Genomic DNA, 18,564 nt, shown 5'->3' on the forward strand with positions numbered 1-18,564 from the left:
AGGGAGAGAGAACACACAAACTACACTCACTCTGTAGAACAAGGGTAGAACACACAAACTACACTGACTCTCACTCTGTAGAACAGGGAGAGAGAACACACAAATTACACTCACTCTGTAGAACAGGGGTAGAACACACAAACTCCACTCACTCACTCTAGAACAGGGGTGGATCATACAAACTCCACTCACTCTGTAGAACAGGGGGAGATCACACAAACTCCACTCACTCACTCTGTAGAACAGGGGGAGATCACACAAACCCCACTCACTCACTCTGTATAACAGGGGGAGATCACACAAACTCCACTCACTCTGTAGAACAGGGGGAGATCACACAAACTCCACTCACTCACTCTGTATAACAGGGGGAGATCACACAAACTCCATTCACTCACTCTGCAGAAGAGGGGGAGATCACACAAACTCCACGCACTCACTCTGTTGAACAGGGGGAGATCACACAAACTCCACTCACTCACTTTGTAGAACAGGGGGAGATCACACAAACTCCACTCACTCACTCACTCTGTAGAACAGGAGTAGAACACACAAACTCCACTCACTCACTCTATAGAACAGGGGGAGATCATACAAACTCCACTCACTCACTCTGTATAACAGTGGGAGATCGCACAAACACCACTCACTCTGTAGAACAGGGGGAGAACACAAACTCCACTCACTCACTCTGTAGAACAGGGGTAGAACACACAAACTCCACTCACTCATTCTGTAGAACAGGGGGAGATCATACAAACGCCACTCACTCACTCTGTATAACAGTGGGAGATCACACAAACTCCACTCACTCTGTAGAACAGGGGGAGAACACAAACTCCACTCACTCACTCTGTAGAACATGAGTAGAACACACAAACTCCACTCACTCACTCTGTATAACAGGGGGAGATCATACAAACACCACTCACTCACTCTGTAGAACAGGGGGAGAACACACAAACTCCACTCACTCACTCTGTAGAACAGGGGGAGATCACACAAACTCCACTCACTCACTCTGTAGAACAGGAGTAGAACACACAAACACCACTCACTCACTCTGTAGAACAGGGGTAAAACACACAAACTCCACTCACTTTGACTCTGTAGAACAGGGGTAGAACACACAAACTCCACTCACTCTGTAGAACAGGAGTAGAACACACAAACTCCACTCACTCTCACTCTGTAGAACAGGGGTAGAACACACAAACTCAACTCATTCTCACTCTGTAGAACAGGGATAGAACACACAAACTCCACTCACTCACTCTGTAGAACAGGGAGAGAGAACACAAACTCCATTTACTCACTCTGTAGAACAGGGGGAGATCACACAAACACCACTCACTCACTCTGTAGAACAGGGAGAGATCACACAAACTCCACTCACTCTGTAAAACAGGGAGAGATCACACAAACTCCACTCACTCTCACTCTGTAGAACAGGGGTAGAACACACAAACTCAACTCATTCTCACTCTATAGAACAGGGATAGAACACACAAACTCCACTCACTCACTCTGTAGAACAGGGAGAAGGAACACAAACTCCACTCACTCACTCTGTAGAACAGGGGGAGAACACACACACTCCACTCACTCACTCTGTAGAACAGGGGGAGATCACACAAACTCCCCTCACTCTGTAGAACAGGGGGAGAACATACAAACTCCACTCACTCTGTAGAACAGGGATAGAACATACAAACTCCACTCTGTAGAACAGGGGGAGGACATACAAACTCCACTCACTCACTCTGTAGAACAGGGGGAGATCACACAAACTCCACTCACTCTGTAGAACAAGGGGAGAACACACAAACTCCACTCACTCTGTAGAACAGGGGGAGAACATACAAACTCCACTCTGTAGAACAGGGGGAGATCACACAAACTCCACTCACTCACTCACTCTGTAGAACAGAGAGAGAGAGAACACAAACTCCACTCACTCTCACTCTGTAGAACAGGGGTAGAACACACAAACTAAACTCACTCACTCTGCAGAACAGGGAGAGAGAACACACAAACTACACTCACTCTGTAGAACAGGGGTAGAACACACATTGTGTGTGTCTGGGTTATTCACTCAGTGTGTGTGTGTGTCTGAGTTATTCACTCAGTGTGTGTGTGGGTTATTTACTCAGTGTGTGTGTGTGTCTGGGTTATTCATTCAGTGTGTGTGTGTGTGTCTGGGTTATTTACTCAGTGTGTGTGTCTGGGTTATTCACTCAGTGTGTGTCTGAGTTATTAACTCAATGTGTGTGTCTGGGTTATTCACTCAGTGTGTGTGTGTCTGGGTTATTCACTCAGTGTGTGTGTCTGGGTTATTCACTCAGTGTGTGTGTGTGTCTGGGTTATTCACTCAGTGTGTGTGTCTGGGTTATTCACTCAGTGTGTGTGTCTGTGTTATTCATTCAATGTGTGTGTGTTTGTGTCTGAGTTACTGTGATCGCGTTTCCAATTTTCAAGAGTATTTGTTTGACCCGGTTAGAACTCAAGAGACCAGCGCAGTCTCATTCGCAAGTGAGTGAATGCACGACTGTGTGAGTTCGTGAATTAGTGAGTGGGTGAGTCAGTGAGTGGGTGAGTTCGCGAGTGAATCAGTGAGTGGGTGAGTCAGTGAGTGGGTGATCTCGTGAGTGAATAAGTGAGTGAGTGAGTTCGTGCGTGAATCAGTGAGTGGGTGAGTCAGTGAGTGGGTGATTTCGTGAGTGAATCAGTGAGTGGGCGAGTCGTTGAGTGGGTGAGTTCGTGAGTGAATCAGTGAGTGGGTGAGTCAGTGAGTGTGTGAGTTGGTGAGTGAATCAGTGAGTGGGTGAGTTCGCGAGTGAATCAGTGAGTGGGCGAGTCGGTGAGTGGGTGAGTTGGTGAGTGAATCAGTGAGTGGGCGAGTTCGTGAGTGAATCAGTGAGTGGGTGAGTCAGTGAGTGGGTAAGTTCGTGAGTGAATCAGTGAGTAGGTGAGTCAGTGAGTGGGTGAGTTCGTGAGTGAATCAGTGAGTGGGCGAGTCAGTGAGTGTGTGATTTCGTGAGTGAATCAGTTAGTAGGTGAGTCGGTGAGCGGGTAAGTTCGTGAGTAAATCAGTTAGTGGGCGAGTCGGTGAGTGGGTGAGTTCGTGAGTGAATCAGTGAGTGGGTGAGTCAGTGAGTGGGGGATTTCGTGAGTGAATCAATGAGTGGGTGAGTTCGTGAGTGGGTGAGTCAGTGAGTGAATCAGTGAGTGGGTGAGTTCGTGAGTGGGCGAGTCAGTCAGTGTGTGAGTTCGTGAGTGAATCAGTGAGTAGGTGAGTCGGTGAGTGGGTAAGTTCGTGAGTAAATCAGTGAGTGGGCGAGTCAGTGAGTGTGTGATTTCGTGAGTGAATCAGTGAGTGGGCGAGTCAGTGAGTGGGTGAGTTGGTGAGTGAATCAGTGAGTGGGTGAGTCAGTGAGTAGGTGAGTTCGTGAGTGAATCAGTGAGTGGGTGAGTCAGTGAGTAGGTGAGTTCGTGAGTGAATCAGTGAGTGGGCGAGTCAGTGAGTGGGTAAGTTCGTGAGTAAATCAGTGAGTGGGCGAGTCGGTGAATGGGTGAGTTCATGAGTGAATCAGTGAGTGGGTGAGTCAGTGAGTGGGTGATTTCGTGAGTGAATCAATGAGTGGGTGAGTTCGTGAGTGGGTGAGTCAGTGAGTGAATCAGTGAGTGGGTGAGTTCGTGAGGGGGTGAGTCAGTGAGTGGGTGAGTCAGTGAGTGAATCAGTGAGTAGATGAATCAGTGAGTAGGTGAGTTCGTGAGTGGGTGGGTGAGTCAGTGAGTGAATCAGTGAGTGGGTGAGTTCGTGAGTGGGTGAGTCAGTGAGTGAATCAGTGAGTGGGTGAGTTCGTGAGTGGGTGAGTCAGTGAGTGGGTGAGTCAGTGAGTGAATCAGTGAGTGGGTGAGTTCGTGAGTGGGTGAGTCAGTGAGTGGATGAGTCAGTGAGTGAATCAGTGAGTGGGTGAGTTCGTGAGTGGGTGAGTCAGTGAGTGGGTGAGTTCGTGAGTGGGTGAGTCAGTGAGTGAATCAGTGAGTGGGTGAGTTCGTGAGTGGGTGAGTCAGTGAGTGGGTGAGTCAGTGAGTGAATCAGTGAGTGGGTGAGTTCGTGAGTGGGTGAGTCAGTGAGTGGGTGAGTCAGTGAGTGAATCAGTGAGTGGGTGAGTTCGTGAGTGGGTGAGTCAGTGAGTAGGTGAGTTCGTGAGTGAATCAGTGAGTGGGCGAGTCAGTGAGTGTGTGAGTTCGTGAGTGAATCAGTGAGTAGGTGAGTCAGTGAGTGGGTGAGTCAGTGAGTAAATCAGTGAGTGGGTGAGTTCGTGAGTGGGTGAGCCGTTCACGGCCAGTGACGATTATCCGAAGGGGTCTTGGGCCTCCCGCTATGCCGACTCAGCCTCGTCATAGCAAGCCGGCGCGGTGTGTTCAACATCGCCACCCGGAGAGACAAAGGCGGCCGGGCGTGGTGCTGACCACCCACCCCGTGGTGCTGCTACAGGCGCTGCCCCTACACGCTAACGGCACTTGCCCCGACATCCTGTTCGAGGCTACCACGGGAGTGGGGATCTTTTGTCTGTGTCGGCGGCTCGCAACCTTCGTCAGCCGGGCGCCGAGTGGATGGCGGTCCGAAGCTCATCACGGTGGCTGCGGGTGGTGGGTCCGCGAGTAGCCGCGGCTCCTTCTCCCGCTGCTTTGGAGGTCCCGCTGGCTGCAGGACCCTGACCCCGAGGCGTCATCATCATCAGTAGCAGCAGCAGCGGCGGCGGCGGTAGTAGCCAGGATCGGGTGACACGCGGCGGGGGGGGGGGGGTGGTGGGGGGGGTCCCGTGCCGTCATCTGGTGCGCGTGCCGCGAGGTGGAGGGGGGGGGGCTGTGTGTGTGGGGTGTGTGTCACCACGTGTGTGTGTCCCCACGTGCGTGTGTGTGTCCACGTGTGTCTGTGTGTCCACGTGTGTGTGTGTCCACGTGTGTGTGTGTGTGTGTCCACATGTGAGTGTCCACGTGTGTGTGTCCACGTGTGTGTATGTGTCCACGTGTGTGTGTGTCCACGTGTGTGTGTGTCCCCAAGTGTGTATGTGTCCACGTGTGTGTGTCCACGTGTGTGTGTGTCCACGTGTGTGTGTGTCCCCAAGTGTGTGTGTGTCCACGTGTGTGTGTGTGTCCACGTGTGTGTGTGTCCACGTGTGTGTCTGTGTCCACGTGTGTGTGTGTGTCCACGTGTGTGTGTGGGTGTCCACCTGTGTGTCCACGTGTGTGTGTGTCCACGTGTGTGTGTCCACGTGTGTGTGTCCACGTGTGTGTGTGTCCACGTGTGTGTGTGTGAAAGAATCAGCATCTTGATTTTGGACTGCAGGAATCCGATGAGCTGTGAAACTCTTTGTTGCACGCACGCCCCAGGCGGGAAGAGTCAAAAGAAGCCGGAACAACGAGCGACGCAAACACCGATAGGAGTGCAACGGTTTATGGAAGTTAAACAAGTCGCGATGAACGAAAAATTGCACAAAATATATAACTTTAAATTGTGTGCAAGCGGTTAGCGCCACGCTGCGCTACGAACCCGGCTATAACCCGAGTTCCATTCCCGCTCACGGCCACCACCACCAGTGACGATTGTCTGAACCTGGTCCTGGGCCTCCCCTAAGTCGACTCAGCCCTCAAACGAGTCCCCGGCACGGTGCGTGGTAAACATCGCCACTGGGGAGACAAAGGCGGCCGGGCGTGGTGTTGGTTTCCCACTCCTCGCCCGTGTACCGCGCCGGCCTTTATAGGTGCGGCTACTCGCTAACAGCACTTGCCCCTACAGTCTGTTAAAGACTGTATGGTGGGGGGGGGGGGGCTGGGTAGTGGGTGGTAGAGGGTAGTGGGTGGGGGTGGTAGTGGGTGGTAGTGGGTGGTAGCGGGTTGTAGTGGGTGGGGGTGATAGTGGGTGGTAGTGGGTGGGGGTGGTAGTGGGTGGTAATAGGTGGTAGTGGGTTGTTGTGGGTGGGGGTGATAGTGGGTGGTAGTGATAGTGGGTGATAGTGGGTGGTAGTGGGTGGGGGTGGTAGTGGGTGGTAGTGGGTGGGGGTGATAGTGGGTGGTAGTGGGTGGGGGTGATAGTGGGTGGTAGTGGGTGGGGGTGGTAGTTGGTGATAGTGGGTGAGGGTGGTAGTGGGTGGTAGTGAGTGGTAGTGGGTTGTAGTGGGTGGGGGTGGTAGTGGGTGGTAGTGATAGTGGGTGATAGTGGGTGGTAGTGGGTGGGGGTGGTAGTGGGTGGTAGTGAGTGGTAGTGGGTTGTTGTGGGTGGGGGTGATAGTGGGTGGTAGTGATAGTGGGTGGTAGTGGGTGGGGGTGATAGTGGGTGGTAGTGGGTGGGGGTGATAGTGGGTAGTAGTGGGTGGTAGTGGGTGAGTGTGGTAGTGGGTGGTAGTGGGTGGGGGTGGTAGTTGGTGGTAGTTGGTGGGGGTGATAGTGGGTGGTAGTGGGTGGTAGCGGGTTGTAGTGGGTGGGGGTGATAGTGGGTGGTAGTGGGTGGGGGTGGTAGTGGGTTGGGGGTGGTAGTGGGTGGTAGTAGGTGGGGGTGGTAGTAGGTGGTAGTAGGTGGGGGTGATAGTGGGCGGTAGTGGGTGGGGGTAGAAGTGGGTTGGGGGTGGTAGTGGGTGGTAGTGGGTGGGGGTGGTAGTGGGTGGTAGTGGTAGTGGGTGGTAGTGGGTGATAGTGGGTGGTAGTGGGTGGGGTGATAGTGGGTGGTAGTGGGTGAGGGTGATAGTGGGTGGTAGTGATAGTGGGTGGGGGTGGTAGTGGGTGGTAGTGGGTGGGGGTGGTAGTGGGTGGGGGTGGTAGTGGGTGGTAGTGGGTGGGGGTGGTAGTGGGTGGTAGTAGGTGGGGGTGGTAGTTGGTGGGGGTGGTAGTGGGTGGTAGTGGGTGGGGGTGGTAGTGGGTGGTAGTGGGTGGGGGTGGTAGTGGGTGGTAGTGGGTGGGGGTGGTAGTGGGTGGTAGTGGGTGGGGGTGGTAGTTGGTGGGGGTGATAGTGGGTGGTAGTGGGTGGTAGCGGGTTGTAGTGGGTGGGGGTGATAGTGGGTGGTAGTGGGTGGGGGTGGTAGTGGTTTGGGGGTGGTAGTGGGTGGTAGTAGGTGGGGGTGGTAGTGGGTGGTAGTAGGTGGGGGTGATAGTGGGTGGTAGTGGGTGGGGGTAGAAGTGGGTTGGGGGTGGTAGTGGGTGATAGTGGGTGGTAGTGGTAGTGGGTGATAGTGGGTGGTAGTGGGTGGGGGTGGTAGTGGGTGGTAGTGTGTGGGGGTGATAGTGGGTGGTAGTGGGTGGGGGTAGAAGTGGGTTGGTAGTGGGTGATAGTGGGTGGTAGTGGTAGTGGGTGATAGTGGGTGGTAGTGGGTGGGGGTGGTAGTGGGTGGTAGTGGGTGGGGGTGTTTCCGCCGCCGGGCCGCCATAGAAAGCGGCACGCTTCGCTGAACCTCCACGGCACAAGCAGCAGCGAGCACGCGGAGCGGACACGGCGGAGCGGCACGGCTCCCGTGCAGGTGAGAGAGGCGAGACTGCACGCGCACCAAAGACAAAGGTGCCCCCGCACCCACCCCAACGCGCCCGGGTAGCCTTCTTGCCCGAGAGGGTAAAGCCTATTCATTTTTCATCACCTTCAACAGGCGGTTTAGGCTCTCATCACGTCCTAAAGTCGCACCTGTGTCTATCGCTGCTGTCCCTGCTACTCATGCCGTGGTTGACTGTTCGTTGATTCCACCACCAACCACACTGGTGACAACACTCACCCACTCACTCACCCACTCACTCACCCGCCCACCCACTCACTCACCCACGCACTCACCCGCTCACTCATTCACTCACCCACTAGTTTAACCACTCACTCACCCACCCACTCATTCACTCACCCGCTCACTCACTCACGCACTCACCCGCTCACTCACTCACTCGTCTAACCACTCACTCACCCACTCGCTTGTTTAACCACTCACCCATTCACTCACCCACGCACTCACCCGCTCACTCACTCACTCACCCACTCACTCACTCACCCACTCACTCACCCACGCACTCACGCGCTCACTCACTCACCCACTCACTCACCCACTCACTCACCCACTCACTCACCCACACACTCACCCGCTCACTCACTCACTCACCCACTCACTCACCCACTCACTCATCCACACACTCACCCGCTCACTCACTGACCCACTCACTCACACTGATATCACTCGCTGCTCTGTCCCGTTTTCGGAAAAATCGTAGCGCAGTCGGAGTAGGAATTGCTCTGAGCAGTGCACGTGTACATAGTGTCGTGAGCAGTGCCGGTAGTGCACGTGTACACGTGGTGTGTGGTGTCGTGAGCAGTGCCGGTAGTGCACGTGTACACGTGGTGCGTGGTGCTCGGAACAGTGCCGGTAGTGCACGTGTACATGTGGTGTGTTGTGCTCTGAGCTCTACCGGTAGTGCACGTGTACACGTGGTGCGTGGTGCTGTGAGCAGTAACGGTAGTGCACGTGGACACGTGGTGCGTGGTGCTTTGAACAGTGCCGGTAGTGCACGTGTACATGTGGTGTGTTGTGCTCTGAGCTGTACCGGTAGTGCACGTGTACACGTGGTGCGTGGTGTCGTGAGCAGTAACGGTGGTGCACGTGTACACGTGGTGTGTGGTGTCGTGAGCAGTGCCGGTAGTGCACGTGTACACGTGGTGCGTGGTGTCGTGAGCAGTGCCGGTAGTGCACGTGTACTCGTGGTGCGTGGTGCTCTGAGCAGTAACGGTAGCGCACGTGTACACGTGGTGCGTGGTGTCGTGAGCAGTAACGGTAGTGCACGTGTACACGTGGTGCGTGGTGCTGTGAGCAGTAACGGTAGTGCACGTGTACACGTGGTGCGTGGTTCTCTGAGCTGTACCGGTAGTGCACGTGTACACGTGGTGCGTGGTGCTTTGAACAGTGCCGGTAGTGCACGTGTACACGTGGTGCGTGGTGCTCTGAGCAGTGCCGGTAGTGCACGTGTACACGTGGTGCGTGGTGTCGTGAGCAGTACACACACACACGTAAAGAGACTAACACACACACACAAAGATCCCTCGTGTAGCCTGTAACAGACTGTAGGGGGCAAGTGCTGTTAGCGAGCACCTATGAAGGCCGGCACGGCACACGAGGGGGTGGGTGGCCAGCACCACGCCCGGCCGCCTTTGTCTCCCCAGTGGCGATGTTCACACACCGCAGCAGGTACTTATTTGAGGCTGAGTCGATCGAGGAGAGGTCCACAACCGCGGTTCAAATATAATCGTCACCTGGTGCTGCCCGTGAGCGGGAATGGAACTCGGGTCAGCCGGGATCGTAGCGTAGCGCGCTAACCGCTGTCCCACCACTCCCCATTTCAACATCACCACCGCAATTGCCATCACCACCACCACCGCCATCATCATCATTATCGTCATCGTCCCTCCTGTCTCTCTCTCTCTGTGTATGTTTATTATGGAAGGCAGCTTAATTGAGATCTCCTCTCCTAATTGAGGCGAAGTTTACATTGGCAGAGTCGCCAGGAAGCCACCCCGCTGGCAGACGACGCGAGACGCTGGGCCAGCGGAGCGAGACACACGGACACGTGCTGGTGGTGGTGCTGGTGGTAGTGCTGGTAGTGCTGGTGGTGGTGGTAGTGCTGGTAGTGGTGGTGATGGTGGTGATGGTGGTGGTGATGGTGATGCTGGTGGTGATGGTGGTGGTGATGGTGGTGATGCTGGTGGTGGTGATGGTGATGGTGGTGGTGCTGGTGGTGGTGGTAGTGCTGGTAGTACTGGTGGTGGTGCTGGTGGTAGTTCTGGTGGTGCTGGTGGTGATGGTGGTGCTGGTGGTGGTGCTTGTGGTGGTGCTGGTGGTGATGCTGGTGGTGGTGCTGGTGGTAGTGCTGGTGGTAGTGCTGGTGGTGGTGGTAGTGCTGGTGGTGATGCTAGTGGTAGTGCTGGTGGTGATGGTGGTGCTGGTGGTGGTGGTGCTGGTGGTGGTGGTAGTGGTAGTGCTGGTGGTGGTGCTGGTGGTAGTGCTGGTGGTGATGGTGGTGCTGGTGGTGGTGCTGGTGGTGGTGGTAGTGGTAGTGCTGGTGGTGGTGCTGGTGGTAGTGCTGGTGTTGATGGTGGTGCTGGTGGTAGTGCTGGTGGTGGTAGTGCTGGTGGTGGTGCTGGTGGTAGTGCTGGTGGTGGTGGTGCTGGTGGTGGTGCTGGTGGTGGTGCTGGTGGTAGTGCTGGTGGTGGTAGTGGTAGTGCTGGTGGTGGTGCTGGTGGTAGCGCTGGTGGTGATGGTGGTGCTGGTGGTGGTGCTGGTGGTGGTGCTGGTGGTAGTGCTAGTGGTGGTGGTGGTGATGGTGGTGGTGCTGGTTGTGGTGCTGGTGGTGGTGCTGATGGTGCTGGTGGTGGTGCTGGTGGTGGTGCTGGTGGTGCTGGTGGTGGTGCTGGTGGTGCTGGTGGTGGTGGTGCTGGTGGTGGTGCTGGTGGTGCTGGTGGTAGTGGTGGTGGTGCTGCTGGTGGTGCTGGTGCTGGTGGTGGTGGTAGTACTGGTGGTGCTGGTGGTGCTGGTGGCGCTGGTAGTAGTGGTGATGCTGCTGGTGGTGCTGGTGATGGTGGTAGTAGTGGTGGTGCTGGTGGTACTGGTGGCGGTGGTAGTAGTGGTGCTGCTGGTGCTGGTGGTGGTATAGTGGTGCTGGTGGTATAGTGGTGGTGGTGGTGGTGCTGGTGGTATAGTGGTGTTGGTACTGGTGGTATAGTGGTGGTGGTAGTGGTGGTGGTATAGTGGTGGTGGTGGTGGTAGTGTTAGTGGTGGTGGTAGTGCTGGTGGTGGTGCTGGTGGTGGTGCTGGTGGTGGTGGTGATAGTGGTGGTGCTGGTGCTGGTGGTGGTGGTGATGCTGCTGGTGGTGGTGGTAGTGGTGGTGCTGGTGCTGGTGGTATAGTGGTGGTGGTGGTATTGCTTGTGGGGAAGGAAGCCCCTCGCCTCGCCCGAGGAACATGAAACGCTCAGGCCAACAACGTTCATTCCAGCAGGTTTTCCAACCACATGCCAACGTCCGTCAAACGTCGGACAAACGTTGGCCTAACTGTTCCAACCAAATTCTGCACCTCCGATGAGCACGGTTGGCTACTTACTGTGCGAAAGAAGTTCAGCATACATACTTGATAACACGTTAGTTCAACGTTGGGCCCAATGTTGGTCCAACAAATTACCACCGCATGCCAACGTTGGCTCAACGTTGGTTCAAACGTTGGGCCCAACGTTGGGTCCAAGAAATTGGCATGCGAACGTTGGCTCAACGTTGGTTCAACGACGTTGGGCATGCGAACGTTGGCTCAACGTTGGTTCAACGACGTTGGGCCCAACGTTGGGTCCAAGAAGTTGCCACCAAATCCCAAAGTCCAACGTTATTGCGCAACAACGTTGGCACATAGATACCCACAGAGACTCATAGAGACCCACAAAGACTCATAGAGACCCACAGAGATCCAGACTCATAGAGACCCACAGAGGTCCAGACTCATAGAGACCCACAGAGATCCAGACTCATAGAGACCCACAGAGATCCAGACTCATAGAGACCCACAGAGACTCATATATATACACAGAGATCCAGACTCATAGATACCCACAGAGACTCATAGATACCCACAGAGATCCAGACTCATAGATACCCACAGAGATCCAGACTCATAGATACCCACAGAGACTCATAGATATCCACAGAGATCCAGACTAATAGAAACCCACAGAGATCCAGACTCATAGATACCCACAGAGTTCCAGACTCATAAAGACCCACAAAGACTCATAGATACCCACGGAGTTCCAGACTCATAGAAACCCCCAAAGACTCATAGAGACCCACAGAGATCCAGACTCATAGAGACCCACAGAGATCCAGACTCATAGAGACCCACAGAGATCCAGACTCATAGAGACCCACAAAGACTCATAGATACCCACAGAGATCCAGACTCATAGAGACCCACAGAGATCCAGACTCATAGAGACCCACAGAGATCCAGACTCATAGAGACCCACAGAGATCCAGACTCATAGCGACCCCCAAAGACTCATATATACCCACAGAGTTCCAGACTCATAGAGACCCACAGAGATCCAGACTCATAGAGACCCACAGAGATCCAGACTCATAGCGACCCCCAAAGACTCATAGATACCCACAGAGTTCCAGACTCATAGAGACCCACAGAGATCCAGACTCATAGAGACCCACAGAGATCCAGACTCATAGAGACCCACAGAGACTCATAGATACCCACAGAGACTCATAGAGACCCACAGAGACTCATAGATACCCACAGAGATCCAGACTAATAGAAACCCCCAAAGACTCATAGATAACCACATAGATCCAGACTCATAGAGACCCACAGTGATCCAGACTCATAGAGACCCACAGAGACTCATAGAGACCCACAGAGTTCCAGACTCATAGAGACCCACAAAGACTCATAAATACCCACAGAGATACCGACTCATAGAGACCCACAGAGACTCATAAATACCCACAGAGATCCAGACTCATAGAAACCCACAGAGACTCATAGAAACCCACAGAGACTCATAGAGACCCACAGAGTTCCAGACTCATAGAGACCCACAAAGACTCATAAATACCCACAGAGATCCCGACTCATAGAGACCCACAGAGACTCATAAATACCCACAGAGTCCCAGACTCATAGAGACCCACAGAGACTCATAGATACCCACAGAGTTCCAGACTCATAGAGACCCACAGAGACTCATAGACCCCCATAGAGACTCGCAGAGACTCGCAGGCACCCACAGAGACTCACAGAGAACCGCGTAGCGACTCTCGCTGACCCAGGCTCATAGAGACTCATAGAGACCCATAGACTCATAGAGACCCATAGACTCATAGAGACCCATAGACTCATAGAGACATCACAGCGATGCAACTCCGCTGTCTCCTGACGCGGTTGCCTGCTGGCTTCACCACCTTAACGTGACATTGTAAGTCGATGGCTCTGCATCAACATCAGCAGGCGTGACGGAATTAAGAAAGTGTTGCCAGGTAAGGCCCCCCTCCGTCCGCTGTCGCTCTTTCTCAGAAGCACGCGCCTGGCTCCCACAGATAATGGCAGCTCAACCAAGTGAATTCATCATCATCGTCATCATCGTCGTCGTCATCATCGTCGTCATCATCATCGTCATCATCGTCGTCATCATCGTCGTCATCATCGTCGTCATCATCATCGTCGTTTGGCGTCATCGTCATCATCATCATCAATCATCGTCATCATCGTCATCATCATTATCGTCATCATCGTCATCATCATCGTCGTCATCGTCGTCATCATCGTCATCATCATTATCAATCATCGTAATCATCGTCATCATCATCGTCGTCATCATCGTCATCATCATCGTCATCATCATCGTCATCATCATCGCCATCGTCATCATCATCGTCATCATCATCGTCGTCGTCGCGTGGACATTTGTAGCCGCAGCCAAGCACTCGAGACGCGCGACGTTGAATCTTAACGCGGAGAGAAAACCAGGAGAACCCGGAGAAAAATCCACGCGACCACGGAGAGAGAGAGACACCGCAAACTCCAAATATACAGCAGCAGGCGTCGGGGTCGGGATCGAACCCACGACCTCCTGTACACCAGGCGAGGTAGTCAACATCTCCTAGCCACCGTGATGATGATGATGAGAGAGAGAGAGAGACACGCGAACTCCAAATATACAGCAGCAGGCGTCGGGGTCGGGATGGAACCCACGACCTCCTGTACACCAGGCGAGGTAGTCAACATCTCCTAGCCACCGTGATGATGATGATGAGAGAGAGAGACACCGCAAACTCCAAATATACAGCAGCAGGCGTCGGGGTCGGGATGGAACCCACGACCTCCTGTATACCAGGCGAGGTAGTCAACATCTCCTAGCCACCGCGGCGCCGCCTGTGCGGGTCCCAGAGCGAGGCTGGGGTCACTGGCGGTGCCCACTGCCGAGGTGCCCGCCTTGACCACGGCGCACCGGGCGCAGTTAACGACCCGTTTCGACATCCAGCGTCTCATCAGCAGCTTGAATCAACGCTGGTGAACCGCCCCAGGTGTTTACAGACTGAGACTGGCCCCAGGTGTTTAAAGTCTGAGACTGGCCCCAGGTGTTTACAGACTGAGACTGGCCCCAGGTGAAACAGACTGAGACTGGCCCCAGGTGTTTACAGACTGAGACTGGCCCCAGGTGTTTACAGACTGAGACTGGCCCCAGGTGTTTACAGACTGAGACTGGCCCCAGGTGTTTACAGACTGAGACCAGCCCCAGGTGTTTACAGACTGAGACTGGCCCCAGGTGTTGATAGACTGCGACCAGCCCCAGGTGTTTAAAGTCTGAGACTGGCCCCAGGTGTTTACAGACTGAGACTGGCCCCAGGTGAAACAGACTGAGACCAGCCCCAGGTGTTTAAAGTCTGAGACTAGCCCCAGGTGTTTACAGACTGAGACTGGCCCCAGGTGTTTACAGACTGAGACCAGCCCCAGGTGTTTACAGACTGAGACTGGCCCCAGGTGTTTACAGACTGAGACTGGCCCCAGGTGTTTACAGACTGAGACTGGCCCCAGGTGAAACAGACTGAGACTGGCCCCAGGTGTTTACAGACTGAGACCAGCCCCAGGTGTTTACAGACTGAGACTGGCCCCAGGTGTTTACAGACTGAGACTGGCCCCAGGTGTTTACAGACTGAGACTGGCCCCAGGTGAAACAGACTGAGACTGGCCCCAGGTGTTTACAGACTGAGACTGGCCCCAGGTGTTTACAGACTGAGACTGGCCCCAGGTGTTTAAAGTCTGAGACTGGCCCCAGGTGTTTACAGACTGAGACTGGCCCCAGGTGTTTACAGACTGAGACCAGCCCCAGGTGTTTACAGACTGAGACTGGCCCCAGGTGTTTACAGACTGAGACTGGCCCCAGGTGTTTACAGACTGAGACTGGCCCCAGGTGTTTACAGACTGAGACTGGCCCCAGGTGTTTACAGACTGAGACTGGCCCCAGGTGTTTACAGACTGAGACTGGCCCCAGGTGTTTATAGACTGAGACTGGCCCCAGGTGAAACAGACTGAGACTGACCCCAGGTGTTTATAGACTGAGACTGGCCCCAGGTGTTTACAGACTGAGACTGGCCCCAGGTGTTTACAGACTGAGACTGGCCCCAGGTGTTTACAGACTGAGACTGGCCCCAGGTGTTTACAGACTGAGACTGGCCCCAGGTGTTTACAGACTGAGACTGGCCCCAGGTGAAACAGACTGAGACTGGCCCCAGGTGTTTAAAGTCTGAGACTGGCCCCAGGTGTTTATAGACTGAGACCGGCCCCAGGTGTTTACAGGCTGAGACTGGCCCCAGGTGTTTACAGACTGAGACTGGCCCCAGGTGTTTACAGACTGAGACCGGCCCCAGGTGTTTACAGACTGAGACTGGCCCCAGGTGTTTACAGACTGAGACTGGCCCCAGGTGAAACAGACTGAGACCGGCCCCAGGTGTTTACAGACTGAGACTGGCCCCAGGTGTTTACAGACTGAGACTGGCCCCAGGTGTTTAAAGTCTGAGACTGGCCCCAGGTGTTTACAGACTGAGACTGGCCCCAGGTGTTTACAGACTGAGACTGGCCCCAGGTGTTTATAGACTGAGACCAGCCCCAGGTGTTTACAGACTGAGACTGGCCCCAGGTGTTTACAGACTGAGACCAGCCCCAGGTGTTTACAGACTGAGACTGGCCCCAAGTGTTTGCAGACTGAGACTGGCCCCAGGTGTTTACAGACTGAGACCAGCCCCAGGTGTTTACAGACTGAGACTAGCCCCAGGTGTTGATAGACTGAGACTAGCCCCAGGTGTTTACAGACTGAGACTGGCCCCAGGTGTTTACAGACTGAGACTGGCCCCAGGTGTTTACAGACTGAGACTGGCCCCAGGTGTTTACAGACTGAGACTGGCCCCAGGTGTTTACAGACTGAGACTGGCCCCAGGTGTTTACAGACTGAGACTGGCCCCAGGTGTTTACAGACTGAGACTGGCCCCAGGTGTTTACAGACTGAGACTGGCCCCAGGTGTTTACAGACTGAGACTGGCCCCAGGTGTTTACAGACTGAGACTGGCCCCAGGTGTTTACAGACTGAGATTGGCCCCAGGTGTTTGCAGACTGAGACTGACCCCAGGTGTTTACAGACTGAGACTGGCCCCAGGTGTTTACAGACTGAGACTGGCCCCAGGTGAAACAGACTGAGACTGGCCCCAGGTGTTTACAGTCTGAGACCAGCCCCAGGTGTTTACAGACTGAGACCAGCCCCAGGTGTTTACAGACTGAGACTGGCCCCAGGTGAAACAGACTGAGACTGGCCCCAGGTGTTGATAGACTGAGACTGGCCCCAGGTGTTTACAGACTGAGACCGGCCCCAGGTGTTTACAGACTGAGACTGGCCCCAGGTGTTTACAGACTGAGACTGGCCCCAGGTGTTTACAGACTGAGACTGGCCCCAGGTGTTTACAGACTGAGACTGGCCCCAGGTGTTTACAGACTGAGACTGACCCCAGGTGTTTACAGACTGAGACTGGCCCCAAGTGTTTGCAGACTGAGACTGGCCCCAGGTGTTTACAGACTGAGACCAACCCCAGGTGTTTACAGACTGAGACTAGCCCCAGGTGTTCATAGACTGAGACTGGCCCCAGGTGTTGATAGACTGAGACTAGCCCCAGGTGTTTACAGACTGAGACTGGCCCCAGGTGAAACAGACTGAGACCAGCCCCAGGTGTTTACAGACTGAGACTGGCCCAGGTGTTTACAGACTGAGACTGGCCCCAGGTGTTTACAGACTGAGACTGGCCCCAGGTGTTTACAGACTGAGACTGGCCCCAGGTGTTTACAGACTGAGACCAGCTCCAGGTGTTTACAGACTGAGACTGGCTCCAGGTGTTTACAGACTGAGACTGGCCCCAGGTGTTTACAGACTGAGACTGGCCCCAGGTGTTTACAGACTGAGACTGGCCCCAGGTGTTTACAGACTGAGACCAGCTCCAGGTGTTTACAGACTGAGACTGGCCCCAGGTGTTTACAGACTGAGACTGACCCCAGGTGTTTACAGACTGAGACTGGCCCCAGGTGTTTACAGACTGAGACTGACCCCAGGTGTTTACAGACTGAGACTGGCCCCAAGTGTTTGCAGACTGAGACTGGCCCCAGGTGTTTACAGACTGAGACCAACCCCAGGTGTTTACAGACTGAGACTAGCCCCAGGTGTTGATAGACTGAGACTAGCCCCAGGTGTTTACAGTCTGAGACTGACCCCAGGTGTTTACAGACTGAGACTGGCCCCAGGTGTTTACAGACTGAGACTGGCCCCAGGTGTTTACAGACTGAGACTGGCCCCAGGTGTTTACAGACTGAGACTGGCCCCAGGTGTTTACAGACTGAGACTGGCCCCAGGTGTTTACAGACTGAGACTGGCCCCAGGTGTTTACAGACTGAGACTGGCCCCAGGTGTTTACAGACTGAGACTGGCCCCAGGTGTTTACAGACTGAGACTGACCCCAGGTGTTTACAGACTGAGACTGACCCCAGGTGTTTACAGACTGAGACTGGCCCCAGGTGTTTGCAGACTGAGACTGGCCCCAGGTGTTTACAGACTGAGACCGGCTTCGACATTCAGCGTCTCATCAGCAGCAGCAGCGCCGGGCTCTGCTGCTGCTGATGAGACGCTGGTGAAGAAGCGGCCTCCGACGCCTGCGGCTGCTGCGCGGTGCTGTGACATAGTTGAGCAAGGGGGGTTGTGCCGCACTTGCTGTGATTGCCCCCCCCCTCAACCCCCCCCTTCCCCCCCACCGTCTGTGCCTGTGGCGTTCATAGCGGATTTAAAGCTTTGGCCGTCCATCTGCCTCGTGACGATGATGACGATGATGATAGCGGAGGTGGACGAGGAGGAGGGGGATAGCGAGACGAGGAGGAGCACGTGGAGGATGAGAAGTCGCTCCATGGGAATTTTCGCTCGGAGCTTTGCGCACGTGGTGACTCTTAAGATGGGGTAAACGGATCGCTCAGGTGGTGGTGGTGGTGGAGGAAGGCCGGGGGAGGGGGGGAGGGAGGGATGGAGGGAGGGGGAGGGAGGGATGGAGGGAGGGGGAGGGATGGAGGGAGGGAGGAGGAGGGATGGAGGGAGGGATGGAGGGATCACGTGGGGGTGACTCTGGGAGCGCTGTGAATCGCGGGGAGCGGTGGTGCAGCGGTTAGCGCTACGCACCCGGCGTCGCGAAATCGATTCCAGCTCACCGCCACCAACAACCGGTGACGATTATCTGAACCGGTCCCGGGCCTCCCCTAGGTCGACTCAGCCTCAAATGAGTACCTGGTGCGGTGTGTAAACATTGCCACTGGGGAGACAAAGGCGGTCGGGCGTGGTGCTGGCCACCCACCCCCTCGTGTGCCGTTCCGGCCTTCATAGGTGCTCGCTAACAGCACTTGCCCCTACAGTCTTTTAAGGCTAACCGGGGGATCTTTGTCTTTGTCTTTGTACATGTGTGTGTATGCA

At 54.8% G+C, this 18,564-nt stretch overlaps 1 protein-coding gene across 1 annotated transcript in view; it reads left to right on the top strand.

Annotated features, from left to right (window-relative positions):
• Positions 1-7,414: 7,414 nt before the first annotated feature.
• LOC116955381 (tenascin-R-like) overlaps positions 7,415-18,564 on the top strand; it is a 98,571-nt gene continuing 87,421 nt past the window's right edge. Inside the window, 1 exon segment of the mRNA XM_076052941.1 lies at positions 7,415-7,520. The gene's annotated coding sequence lies outside the window, so the exon portion shown is untranslated.

The sequence above is a fragment of the Petromyzon marinus genome, chromosome 59, assembly GCF_048934315.1.
Source record: "Petromyzon marinus isolate PM22_M1 ecotype Great Lakes invasive population chromosome 59, UKy_Petmar_22M1.pri1.0, whole genome shotgun sequence".
In the NCBI taxonomy this organism is placed as follows: Eukaryota; Metazoa; Chordata; class Hyperoartia; order Petromyzontiformes; family Petromyzontidae; genus Petromyzon; species Petromyzon marinus.